Source organism: Pipistrellus hanaki (assembly GCF_964339955.1).
Source record: "Pipistrellus hanaki genome assembly, chromosome: 2".
Classification (NCBI taxonomy): domain Eukaryota; kingdom Metazoa; phylum Chordata; class Mammalia; order Chiroptera; family Vespertilionidae; genus Pipistrellus; species Pipistrellus hanaki.
Window position 1 is genome coordinate 66,884,992 of NC_140504.1, and position 14,720 is coordinate 66,899,711.

General features: G+C 38.7%; 1 protein-coding gene and 1 long non-coding RNA gene across 16 annotated transcripts in view; one reads left to right on the forward strand and one right to left on the reverse strand.

Moving 5' to 3' along the window:
- The window catches only part of LOC311617600, a 1,721,005-nt gene that overhangs the window by 836,499 nt on the left and 869,786 nt on the right, over positions 1-14,720 (forward strand). The gene's annotated exons all lie outside the window — the stretch shown is intronic.
- The window catches only part of BBX (BBX high mobility group box domain containing), a 287,922-nt gene that overhangs the window by 237,128 nt on the left and 36,074 nt on the right, over positions 1-14,720 (reverse strand). The gene's annotated exons all lie outside the window — the stretch shown is intronic.

Here is a 14,720-nt window from a genome sequence, read left to right on the forward strand (position 1 = left end):
AAAAATATATAAAGAATTGAAATAACAGAAAGTGAAAAATCACATACACACTGGTAGACTCTAAAATACCTCTCTCAGAAAATAAGAAAATTAAAAGTAATATAAATAATGTTATGAAGGATAAGAATTACACATTCAAATTAACCTACTAGATATAGAATTAACCTAAAAAATGTAATATACAGAACTCTGGACTCCACATAAAAAGAAATCACATTCTTTCAAAGACATGAAACACTCAGAGATTGATTACATAGCATGTAACAAAAAAAAATAGTAACGCATTCCTATAGGCCACGTTCACTAACCTAAATATAGTAACATTAAAAAAGGCAATAAAAAATGATAGCGTAAAATTTTTAACTGAAAATTTTAAACCATACAGTGGAACTTGAGTTCTCAGATTTACTTTTTGCAGAAGGCTGTTTGAGAAGCAATTTGTTCGGAAACCGAATCATTTTTTCCCATTAGAAATAATATAAGTTGAATTAATCTGTTCCAGACCCCCAAATGATTCCCTGTTTTAACTTTTCTTATATACAATACTATATTTCCTTTTTATGCTTTATCATTCTCACAACATTCCTTTTCACTTTGCTACAATCACTAAACTTCTTAGGAACCATGGTGATTTACTGTACGTATTTAATAATAATAAGCAGCAAGAAAATATAAAAATATTCACAGCACAATTTCCTGAGATGTTAACAAAGCAAGGTTTAGCAGTAAACTGACTCAGATTTGGGCAAACTCGCCTGTGTTTGCTACCTGAGAGACACCTCACTGACCACACAGGTATCAGCATGAAAGGGTTGTGGTCGAGAGCTAAAGTTTAATCTGGCAACCAAGACATTTTTCTATGAACAACTTAGTCATGCAACTGAATCGTTCAAGGTGAGAGATGTTTAAGAAATGAGGTTTCACTGTATTTCTAAGCAACATAAGAGTAAATCAGCCCTTGCTGGTGTGGCTCAGTTGGTTAGGCACCATCCTGTGCACCAAAAGGTTGCCAGTTCAATTCTTAGTCAGGGCACATGTCCAGCTTACTGGCTTCATCCCCAGTACAGGCATGCAGGAGGCAGCCAATCAGTGTTTTACCCTCAAATCGATATTTCTCTCTCTCCCTTTCCCTTTCTGTCTCTCTAAAAATGAATAACAACAAAAATTTTAAAAGAGTAATCAAAGAGCCATTTTTAAATATTCCAAACTGTCAATGAACTATGAAAACCTGTCACATCATCAAGAACCATCAGAAAATCCAACAACACAATATCCAAAGTTGAACAAAACAAAAAAAATTAAAACAGTTGCCACAGATTACATCCTCAAAAAAGGCACTAACCTGAGGCAGTTTTATAGAAATTCTAATAAATATCCAGATTAAATAATGTTTACTTCAAGTAAATGCTCCAAAGTAAAGAAAGGTATTAGGAACTATGACTTATATAGGCTAAGGCTCACTTAATACCATGATACAACCAAGTAAAAATAGCAAAGAAAAAAATTAGTCCAATAATACTGTAACAGATATAAAATTCTTAAGTAAAAATTTTAAATATAATAAAAGAGCATGAATAAAGTAGCATCAAGTTGAGCTTATCTCAGAAATGTAAAATTAAATTTATCAATGTAATTCACTATATTAACAGGGTAAAAGAAGAAAATGACATGGAACAAATCAACAAACTAGATTGGCACATATTCATGATAAAATTTCTTTGCTAAGAATAGGAGAGAATTTCCTCAACCTGATAAAGAGGATCTAAAAAAAAGCATATAGAAAACATCACTCATAGTAGAGAAATAAATATTAGATGTATTATTAAAATATGTAAAAATATATATACTATCACTAGAAGTAATCAACATTATAACAGAGGTTACCAGACAATGCATTAGGCAAAACCAGAAAGAAAAAAAATTATTAAAAGTAAGAGATTGGACAAGGTGACATATTATCATTAGTTACTTATGATTTGATTTTCTGGGGAAAATAATACCCAAGAGAATCAACTGAGAAACTAGCAAACCTATGAAGAGAGGTATTATCCTAATATATAAAAAGTCAGGGGTCATCATGACCAAAACATCCGGACGGATGACCTGACCGAACAGGAGGCTGCGTGGGGTAACCAGGCCGGCAGGGGGTTAGTGAGGGACGACCAAATGACTGAAGAAAGGGTTGCATGGGGCAACCAGGTCGGCGGAGGAAGGGGAGGGAAGGGGAGGCAGTTGGGGACGACCAGGCCAGCAGAAGGGGCAGTAAGAGGCGACCAGGTTGGTAGGGGAGGAGCAGTTAGGGGCAATCAGGCAGGCAGAGGGGGGCAGTTGGGGGCGACCAGGCTGACAGAAGGGGCACCTGGGGACAACCAGGCCAATGGGGCGTGGGGGCACAATTAGGGATGATCAGGCAGGCAGGCAGGAGAGCAGTTAGGTCCTGGATTGTGAGAGGGTACAGGCTGAACAAAGGGGACCTCCCCCCAGTGCACAAATTTTGTGCACCAGGCCTCTAGTCTGTCTGTCTAGCTAGCTAGCTAGCTATCTACCAAGCTTCTGGAACAACCAGAATGACAGGCCGCTAACATGTACACTGTGGAGGCCAAGTGGCCCTATCAGAGCCCCGATTGGGCCCCCCAAACCTCCCACAGCCCCTCCCCCTGGCCGGCCCTGCCCCCAATCAGCCCCCCCACCCTGATTGGGGATGGAACCAGCTGGCCAGCCTCCCACATCCCCTCCCTTCACTCTCCTAACCCTGATTGGCCCCCATCTTTGTGGGCCCGTCAGACCACACCCAAGCTCAAATTCTAGTAAAGCTATAGAATTCTATCTACTATTTCCACAGAAATAGAAAAAGGACATCAATAGTATGCAAAGTGTAAGTTCAAAATCAACCCCAAAATAGTTGTTCGTGATAAAATAATTTCAAATTAGCTAGAAAAGCCACATACTAGTCCACAGATGGGCTGCGGGGAAGTGAAGAGCTGGGAAGAGTTTAAAAATTCATCTCTACCTCACAATATAAATCATTATTTATTTATGTATATTCATGATTATGGATACAGAAAGAAAAAACAAAAAGGAAAAGATTGATAATATTGACCATATAAAAACTGGCAATACCCCCATGAGAAATTAAATAAAAGAAAAATAAACTGAGAAAGATTAGCCATATATATTTTAATATAGTACATTAGAGAAGTAATATATACATTACATATGTAAAGCTCATTCAAAAACAATACCAAGAAAAGAAAATCTGATAGTGGATTGGGCAAAGGATATACAGTGAGCACTCCATAGCCTCAGGTTCCACATTCCATCAACCACAGACAGAAAATATTAAAAAATAATTTTTTTTTTTAAAAATGGCCAAAACCGGTTTGGCTCAGTGGATAGAGCGTCGGCCTGCGGACTCAAAGGTCCCAGGTTCAATTCCGGTCAAGGGCATGTACCTTGGTTGCAGGCACATCCCCAGTAGGGAGTGTGCAGGAGGCAGCTGATGGATGTTTCTCTCTCATCCATGTTTCTAACTCTCTATCCCTCTCCCTTCCTCTCTGTACAAAAATCAATAAAATATATTTTAAAAATAAATAAATAAATGCTGAATTGTTGCTGATGCATACTGTGTAGTTAATGAGAGTTGTGTCTGTACTGAACATGTACAGACTTTTTTCCCTTTTTCTTATCATTATCCCCTAAATAATATAATATTAATTACATAGCATATGCATTGGATTAGTAAGTAATCTAGAGGTGATGTAAAGTATACAGAAGGATGTGCATAGGTTATATGTAAATGAAATGCCATTTTATAAAATGGACTTCATCATGCACTGAATTTAGTATCCACGGGGGTACAGTAATCAATTCCCTACTGACTACAAGAGATAACTGTATAGGCAGGTAATTTTTTTTTTTAAATCAACAGATGGAAGTATGTTCTACTTCATAGAGAATTCAAATTAAAGCAAGATGCTATTTTCATACATCAGACTGGGGAAAAATTTAATGTTTGATATTACATTTGGTAAAGGTAGAGAAAAATAGTGAATATGCTCTGCTTTTAAATGCACTGAAAGGATTCTAAAGAATACACACTTAACTGATAAAGTATCTAGCCTGAAGAGGTTTGTGGAATGGATGGCAAAACATTAAGATTAGAAATAAAATCAAAAGGAATTCTGTATCTTTTATTCATTCACAAGCATTTATTTAGTGTTTAATGCATGTGAGGCACTATTATAAGCACTGGATTTATGGAACATACAGAATAGAGAAAGAGCTCTGTTTCCCTGAAGCTTCCTTTTCTAGAAAGGGAAGAGGCAAATTCTAAACTTACTCATTTTTTAAAATCCTCACCTGAGGGTATTGATTTTAGAGAGAGGGAGACAGGGAGAAGGATAGGAGAGAAGGAAATAGATATATAGAGACAGAGACAGAGACAGAGACAGAGACAGATGAGAGAGAGAGAGAGAGAGAGAGAGAGAGAGAGAGAGAGAGAGAGAGAGAGAGAGATGGAGGGAGAGACTGATTGGGAGAGAGAAAAAGAAAACAAACATCAATGTGAGAGAGAAAAATCAACCTGTTGCCTCCCATACATGCCCTGACCTGGAATCAAACCCATGACCTTTAGGTATATGGGATGACTCTCCAAAAGCCTGAGCCACCCAACCAGAGCATCAAAATACTTTTTATTTTATATTAGAATAACTTCAGAAATTAGTAAATACTAAATATATATACACATATACCTATCTAATAATAGGGTAATATGCAAATTGGACCAGATGCTGTCACATAATGACTGATCAGCAGGCTGAGTGCACAGCAGGAGCAAGTGGGCGGGAACTTGCAGTATCAGTGGGCAGGGACTTGTACCGCCCAGGGACATGAGGCTCGCATCCCCGCCCCCAGCAGTGGGCCTGGGATGTAAGGTTCGCATCCCCTCCCCTTACACCAGCCCAGCAACATGAAGCACACATCCCTGACTCTGGCAACAGGCCCCGGGCATGAGGCGTGTGTCCCAGACACTGGTAACGGGCAAATAGCAATATTAAAATATTTCTTCTAATTAATTTCCTTTTAATGTGCACAAATTTCATGCACCGAGCCAGTAGTCCCCTCGGGAGGTTTGACCAACTGGTAATTCAACCACTCACTATGACATGTGCTGACCACCAGGGGGCAGCACGGAAAGAAGGAAGGCCCCCGGCCAGCAGCAAGAAGGCCCTGATTGGTTCTGATTGCCAGTCAGGTCTAAGGACCCTACTCATGCATGAATTTCATGCACCAGGCCGCCAGTACACACACACATACACACACACACACACACACACACACACACACACACATTCTGGAAGGTGTTGATCTTTGACAAAGAAAAAATGTATTCATTTATTACCTGTGAAACAGAAACATTAATTTTCAAAATTTGATAAAAGCTTTTTTTCCATATAACAGTTTACGTTTAGAAGGGTAGCACTTTGTGTCTGTTCCTTAGAGATGGAGCTCAAAACCACACTGAGCTTCACAGAAGTTGTGAGCAAAGGACAAGGGTCCCTGAGAAAAAGGCTCTGTAAGGCCCCTCAGCTCCTAACTAGTCAAAGGAGACTGTCTAAAGATGTCCCTCCATTAACTGGCCACTTCTCCCCGCCACCTATCCCCACACACACCCCATAAACACAGACCTCTGTCCTGTTCCTTCCATACAGCAGGGAGGAGTGCTGCAGAACCCAAGCTGTGGGGTTGACAAGATTTCTAAACCAAAGAACCTTAGTGTGCACAATACAATAACTTTCATGTCAAAAACAGATGTTAGTTTTTTGCTTTCTAAATATTTGCACAACCATCACATAAAAATTTCCCCATATTTTGGAGGGAAAGAAAAGAGCTCTGGCTGTTATAGTACTCTAGTGGTTCATTTAGAAGGAAAAAAAAAAAAAAAAAAAAAAGCAATAGCCTTGATCTAGTTGGTTTGGCTCAGTGGACAGAGCATTGGCCGGGTCTCTGGTTCAATTCCTGTCAAGGGCACATGCCCAGGTTGTAGGCTCAATCCCCAGTAGGGGGTATACAAAAGGCAGCCAATCAATGATTCTCTCTCATCATTGATGTTTCTATCTCTCTCTCCCTCTCCTTCCTCTCTGAAATCAATAAATATATTTTTTTAAAAGAGATAACCTCAAATATTGGTACTTTGTAAGTTATATATTCTATGTGATTAAACTATTTTGTAGAAGGTGCAAGCATGTTAATTCATTCAGGTTACCTACAGTCCTTTCAGCAGAAATACCTATAAATGTAAACAGTACTCTTGCTCGTTTGGAACTTTCCTGTTTTCATTCTAAAATATGAAATTCTTTTAAAAAAGACTTTAAGTATGGTTAAACAAGCAGCATTTTTCAAAATTAAAAAAAAAAAACTCCTCTACTTTTTAATTTATCATTAATATATCCTAAAACAAACATATATATTTCACATATTAATTAATTTGTTAAAAAGTATATTCCAAACAGTTAACCTGTCAAAAATAAGTGAATTGTGTAAAATGGATATTCAAAGATTATTTTTAATTCATTACACAAGACAACTACCAACATATATTAAAAATTAGGCCATTAAATAAACCCTGTATTTGTCTAAAATCAATGACAAACTCTAAGAACTATTATTCTTTTAAGACACTATGTCCACATCTGCCTACTATAAAACATATGTTCAAGTCATGAACATTTGAGTAAAGCAAAACTTCCCTTAAAACAAGTGTGTTTATTTGAACACACAACTTCAGAACCAAATCAACAAGTGTTTTACAGGTTCACGCTCATAAGGGATCACATGTGTGTTTATTTTAATGTAATCTCATTGAAATAAACACAGCTGCGTTTAGTCCAACGTGTGAGAATTCAGATCTACACGTCTGTGTAAAAACGAATCACAAAACCACAATTTAGTGCATGGTATGTGACTAGGAAATAGCACACTGCAGCATCACTTCCTTCAAACACATGAATGAAAATTAAATCTGTAGCTAAAAAATATTTCCAGAAAAGGTGTAATTTTTTAAACGGTATCTCCCAAAATGCATTGAAGCATATCATTGTATACTGTCAAGTATTAAAGTATTTCTTTTATATTTCATTTGAAAGAAAATAAAGAAAAATGCAGAGAATGATAAATTACAAAATATGCATAAAGCTACAACTGAAATTTAACATTTCTGTAGTACAGTTGACCCTTGAACACCATGGATTTGAACTGCACAGGTCCACTTACAGGTGGATTTTTTTTTTTTCAGTAAATATTGTAAATGAATTTTCTCTACCTTAAGATTTTCTTAATAATATTTCTCTCTAGTTTACTTTGTTGTAAAAATACAGTATATAATACATGTCACATATAAAACATGAGTTAATTGACTGTCACCAGTAAGGCTATCAGTCAACAGTAGGCTATTAGTAGTTAAGTTTTTGAGAGTAGATATTATAACCCAAATTTTCAACCATGCAAAGTTGGGGAAAACCCGAAACCCCAGCATTTTATTTTACTAATAAAACAATGTAAATAAAATTGACATCCTCCATTTTTCTCTCCCTGTCCCAGTCATCTTCATCCCTCTGTCCTCAGAAGTGGACACTGCCATGAACGGGAGCTAAGCTATGTATACCATTGTTTTGAGTGTTTTTTGAAAAATTATATGGATCATACAAAGTTAAAAGTATTCCGTGATTTGGCTTTTGCCCAACAACATCATTTTTTAAATTGACCCACACTAATTCACTTAATTCATTTTAACTGGTTCACATTTCCTCCATGGCATTGAACACACCTCAATGTATGTTTCCTTACTGGTGGTCCATGGTGCATTCCGTTTTCCTATTACAAATAAATTCTGCCATGAATGTCCTTGTACTTGGGCCCCTGTGCAGGTCTCTGCCAGTTTCTCTAGGGTATACTAGATATAGAATTGCTGTGTTTCTCAACTTTTACAAAATATTGACAAATTGCTGTCCCTAAGTGGTTGTATCAAACTGTTCTTTGATTTGAAATGGGTTTTACAGAACCAGGACAATCTGTCCCAAGCTCAGTGTTCAAGTAATCAGTTTTTTAAATGGCAAAAATTTCATTTATTCCACACTTTACGACGCCTAAATGCAGACTACTCGGAGTTTCAGATTCTTTGTTGATACATGTAGGATAGTTAGTACAGTGGTTCTTAACCAGAGGTGATTTTGCCCCCTCAGAGACATTCAGATTGTTATTATCATGGACATAATACCAGCATCTAGTGGTTGGAGAACAGGGATTTCTCACTTTCCCCATATTGCCTTTTGAAGAACAGAATGCCCACCTGTTTCTTCTGGCATAAATTCATTTCCATTCCTTGACCAAGTATAAATTCCAGATACGTTTGGCCTACAAAATCATTCATTAGAAAATGAGCAGTGACACCAAGTGGAAGTGTTTTTCCTGAAATCACAAACCGTTGAACTCAGAATAAAGAATATGAGCTACAGCACATAATGACATCCTATAGCCCCATTATTCAGAGTATAACATCTCTTCCTGAAACAACTGACTACATATCTAAACTGGAAATATAACTAAATCTGAGTCTTATGGTTTATCACAAAGAAATCTTACTCTTAATTCTTAGTTGACTTTATTTAGTGCCTTGGCTGATAATTTTGCCTTTTCTTTTATTTATAAACTAGAGGCCTGGTTCACAAAATTCGTGCATGGGATGAGGGGTGTACCTCAGCCCAGCCTACACCCTCTCCAATCTGGGACCCCTCAAGGGATGTCCAACTGCCCTCTCACAATCCAGGACTGTTGGCTCCCAACCTCCTGCCTGCCTATCTGCCTGCCTGATTGTCCCTAACTGCTTCTGCCTGCCATCCTCATCAACCCCCACCCACCCCCTTGCTAACCTGATTGATGGCTAATTGCTCCCCTGCCAACCCGATTGCCCCTAACTGCCCTCCCCTGCCAGCCTGGTCCCCCCTGTCTTCCCCTGCAGGCCTTGTCACCCTCAACTGGCCTCCCCTGCTGGCCTGGTAACCCCTAAATTTTATGCTCTTCTTTGCCAGCCTGGTTGCCCTTAACTGCTCTCCTCTGCTGACCTGGTCACCCCTAACTTCCCTCCCCTGCAAGCCTGATCTCCCCCAACTGCCATCCCTTGCAGACCTGGTCCCTCCCAACTGCCCTCCCTGCTGGCCTGACCATCCACAACTGCCCTGCCCTGCTGGCCTGACCATCCACAACTGCCCTGCCCTGCTGGCCATCTTGTGGTGGCCATCCTGTGTCTACATGGGGGCAGCCATCTTTGACTACATTGGAGTGGTCATCTTGTATGTTGGAGTGATGGTCAATTTGCATATTACTCTTTTTATTAGATAGTATCTAAGCTAGAGCAAGAAAGAAAGATTTTTAAGCCAAACTATTTACTACCTCTTTTTTTTTTTTTTTTTTTGGCGGGGGGGGGGGGGGGGGGGGGGGGGGGATTTGCCCTAGCCAGTTTGGTGCAGAGGACAGAGTGTCAGCCTGCAGACCAAAGGGTCCCAGGTTGGAGTCCAGCCAAGGGCAAGTACCTTGGTTGCAGGCTCCTCCCCAGCCAGGGCCTGGTCAGGGCTCATGCAGGAGGCAACCAATCAATGTGTTTCTCTCACTTCGATGTTTCTCTCTGGCTTTCCCTCTCTCTTCTATTCTCCCTAAAAATCAATGGAAAAATATCCTCGGGTGAGGATTAGAGAGAGAGAGAGAGAGAAGATTTAAAAAAATAAAGGTCAAGATACTACAGAGGAATTGCTGAAAAAAACATGTTTGCTTTTGACTGAAAGGACTTCTGAGGACTTTTTTTCTTTTTCCCCCATTATATTCCCTACCCTGAGTTAAAGAGCAATAAGAGGTTTAACTTTCTCTTGTCTTCATATGCAAAATGTAACTTCATAATTCATTTGGAGACCATGTGAATCGATGTATTTAAAAAACTGAACGAGACCAAGAATTTTAAACTTGACACTGAGTCTCTCTTATTACTGCTGTCCTTGACAATTTTATGATCACACCTGTGACTTTCCATAATTGCCTCTACAAAGAAGTCTTATCCATCCCTGAGTTTTAGGTCAACAATTCCAAATACTTGCTTGCATGTACAAATAGGATGTCCCTTATCAAATCCACACTCCTGAACCTGAACTGCGCTTTCTCTGTACACCCTCAAGTACCTTCCACTGATGAAGCTCCATCCTGTGTGAAAGGACCAGCATCCTCTTAGGCAGGCAGCTTCTGTAATGGCTTGCTATCTTTTGTTCCCCCAACTCCCTATACTGCTTCTTCTGCAGTACCTTTTCTAAGTTTCTTTCCAGTTTAACTATCACAGCCAAGACCAGGTCCTAATTTATCATGTACACCAACGATTTTCGCTGGGGTGCCGCAAGAGGCATACTGCTACCCTGCCTGGGTGGCTCATGGTTACAGCATTGTCCTGCTGTGCGAAGGTTGCTGGTTCAATACCTGGTCAGGGCACCTACAAAAAACAACCAATGAATAAATAAATAAATGAAACAACAAACCGATGTTTCTCTCTCTAAAATCAATCAATAAATTAAAAATTTTAATAAAAATGCACACTGGTGTGCTGCAAGAATTTTTAAAATATCCAATACTGAACTGTTTAGTCAGGGCACAGACCTCTTTTTGTTTAAATTGTCAAAGAAAAACAAAATGGCAATAGCCAACACATCAGCCATCTGACATGTATGCATCACAATTATACCTATTTTTTGTCAGATCAGCAAAAAATATATTTTTTGTTGTGCTACAGAATTTTAGTAATTAGTTTTATGTGTGCCATAAGATGAAAAAGGTTGAAAATCGCTGGTGTACACCAATTGCTTCCAGACTTGTCTCCCTCTACTTATCCCCAGTTTCTCTTCCTAAAATTCATCCTAAATATCTGTTGCCATATTAATCTAAAGTTCTGACTACATCACCTCCCAGACTAAAAATCTTAATTTGCCTGGCATCCAATGATATCAGTGACCCAGCCTCAAACCAATGTTCAACACTTTTCTCCCAGATCTTAATAAGCCAAATCTCAGGCAAACAAAATAACTAGCTTTTCACACACAAACTCACACTTTCATGCCACCGTGCTTTTTATCAGGCCAGCCCCAATACCTAGAAGGCCTCTCACATAAATTTGTTCATGTGCAGATCTTATCCTACTTCAAGGCAAAATCAAATCATGTCGCTTTCATGAGGGCTCCTGTTTTCCTCCATCAGAAGCAGCTCTCTCCTCTAAATTGTCTCTTGTTCATTTATGTCCATACTATTATTGCTATTATTGTTCCGGCCACAGGAAGACGGTATAACAGATGGCTGAGATGAACTCTGGAACCAGACGGCCTGAGTTCAAATCCCACTACTAACTACTTAACTTCCCTGTATGTCAGTGTGGTGGATGCTGGGAGTGTTGGATGCTAACAGCTCACAGCTGCACAAGGCCTACCTTTTCCAGAGATTCCCTTCCTCACTGACTGCCCCTCTAGCAGTCTCCCCTGACCCCAATGTCTAACTGATTAAAGTATTAAAGTGGCTCCTGCCCTGACCAGTTGGGCTCAGTGGATAGAGCATTGGCCTGTGGACTGAAGGGTCCCAGGTTCGATTCCGATCAAGGGCATGTACCTTGGTTGCAGGCACATCCCCAGTAGGGGGTGTGTGCAGGAGGCAGCTGGTCAATGTTTCTCTTTCATCGATGTTTCTAACTCTCTATCCTTCTCCCTTCCTCTTTGTAAAAAAATCAATAAAACACATTTTTTTAAATAAATAAAGTGGCTCCTAAACTCCATTAAGGCTAGATTTTTACCAAAACGCACATCTTTACCTGGATTCTTCCTCTACCTGAGGGTTCTCAAATTTTAATATCAATCAGGATCACCTGGAAGACTACTTAAACCACAAGTTGCTGCCCAATCGAGGGAGACCTGGGAACATGTATTTATAACACGTTATGCTGACAATGCTTGTCCAGGGGCCATGCCCTCCCCCATCCTGCTTCCTGCTTCCCTCCCTCAACAAATCACTTGCACAAGAAAGAATCTGCATCTCAGGCTCTGCTTCTAGGAAATCGGACCAAGACACAGCTTCTTAATGTATAAAACTGGCATGTTATTAACTCAAATGAGTATTGTGCATACAAAATCAAATAACACATGCAACAAGCTTAGAATATTACCTAGCACAAAAAAAAATCTCTTAATAAATATTACTTACCATCATCAACTCCCCTAATATTATTAAACATTCATGAGCAAAGGGTCTATCCCTTACCTAGTTTTGTCTCTTCTATATTACCCAACACCAGTATCTACAATTGAAATCAATCTAGTAAGCTTACTGTATTGTGCCATGCACTAGATACAATAACTAAAATTTGGTCTCTACTAAAAGGAAGCTTTAATATCTGCTCTCTGGGGTAAAAAAGCTGGAGGAAAACAGAGATAAAAAACTTACAGCTACAGGCAATGTTCACAAAAGAATTCAAGAAATGGGGGAAAAGAAAGCTGGGAATGCGTCATCGGAGGGATTCCTGGAAGATGACTACTGTAGAGCAACGTGTCAAATGTTATCCTGAAAAGAATGTTAAATGGTAGGTAACATAGATGTGAACAGACTTTACTAAAAAATAGATTCCCAGTAAAAACAATGAATCTTTAATTTCCTAATAGCAGACCTATTACTTGACTTGATAACTGACTTGCAATTAAAGTAGACATTTTCTGATGTTTAGATGAACAGTGGGCATTAATAGACTTCTCTAGCAAAAAAAAAAAAAAAAGTCCATTACGATGTCTAATCATTTTGCACAACTATCTCAACTAAGTCCACACTTCTCAAAATAGAATAATCATGCCATACCCACTGTCATCATCCCTAGGGATTCTATAAAGTGGTATGAAAAGCCATAAAACTTAAAAAGTAAATATCAAGCCCAGTTGGCATGGCTTAGTGGTTGAGGTTGTGGGCTTCATCCCCAGTGTGGGGTGTGCAGGAGATAGCCAATCAATGATTCTCTCCCATCATTGATGTTTCTCTCTCTCTCTCCCTCTTCCTCTCTGAAAACAATAAAAATATATTTTAAAAAATAAAAATGTTAAAAGTAAATATCAATATTCTTGATGAAAATAATTTCAAATGCTGCTTCTATGCTAAAACATGTAGATATGTCAATTATACCAGTGTATTATTTTGTCAACAATCACCTAACATTAAAGATCTCTATCTTTAATTTTTTACCTTAATTTTTTAAAGTATTATGGAGTAGAATTTAATATTCAAAAGATTTTATAAGATATGCAGTGTTTCCCAACCTTCTCCCATGATGAGAATCACCTGGTGGAGTTGTTAAAACACAGATTCCTGAATCCCAACTAAGAAGTGCTAAACTAGAATTTTTGGGAACATATAGGTAAAATTGTATACTTAACTAGTGCTCTAAGGTATACAATTTTATATACTTAACTAGTGCTCTAAGGTATACAATTTTATATACTTAACTAGTGCTCTAAGGTATACAATTTTATATACTTAACTAGTGCTCTAAGGTATACAATTTTATATACTTAACTAGTGCTCTAAGGTATACAATTTTACCTATATGTTCCCAAAAATTCTAGTTTAGCACTTCTTAGTTGGGATTCAGGAATCTGTGTTTTAACAACTCCACCAGGTGATTCTCATCATGAGAGAAGGTTGGGAAACACTGAGATACAGCATTCTAAAAAAAGAGAGAGAGAGAGAGAGAGAGATAAAGCATTCTATAAACTTAAAATATGAGCTTCTGTCGAAACCGGTTTGGCTCAGTGATAAGAGCTTCAAGTCTGTGGACTGAAGAGTCCCTGATTCGATTCTGGTCAAGGGCATGTACCTTGGTTGCAGTTGCGGGCACATCCCCGGTAGGGGGTATGCAAGAGGCAGCTGGTCGATGTTTCTCTCTCATCGATGTTTCTAGCTCTCTATCTCTCTTCCTTCCTCTCTGTAAAAAATCAATAAAATATATATTTTTTTAAAAAAAAAAATATGAGCTTATGCTAGAACAACTTGGCCAATGACTCCTGACTTCGTAAGAATGTAAGTTTACTTTCTTGTGGCATTGAGAAAGTTAAAAAAAAATCAAGAAGCAGAACACTAAGAAAACCAAAGATCCCTGATTCTGGCTTCCAGGTTTATTTAAGGGAGAACTCCAAATCTAGCCAAATGCTTGGTTCCTTAAAGTTTCCCAACATTTTCATTGAATTGTTTTATATAAATTGAGCCTTTTCTGTCCATTTAAATGACTGGCCTGGTAGAAATATCATTTAAGACTGGTTTGTGCCTTAAAACACATTTCCTAAAGCAACCTCTTCAAAAGGAAGACCAGAAAATCACCACAATCACATTAGCCCCAGCAGGACAGTCCCACTGGTTCAGTTAATTGAAGGAATAACTACAGAAAGTTACCAGATTCCTGTAAGGCTGTTTAACACCCAGCATTTAAATGTATTACTCCTTCACCAGGAGAAGGGCTCTGAAACTGCTCAACAAAATGGTCTGGCTCAAGGCCAGCATCTAAAACAGTATCTAATCCAAAAAAATAAAATAAATATAGATACATACAGCAAAATTATAATCTAACTAGAGCCCGATGCACAAAATTCATGCATGGGGGGGGGGGGGGGGGA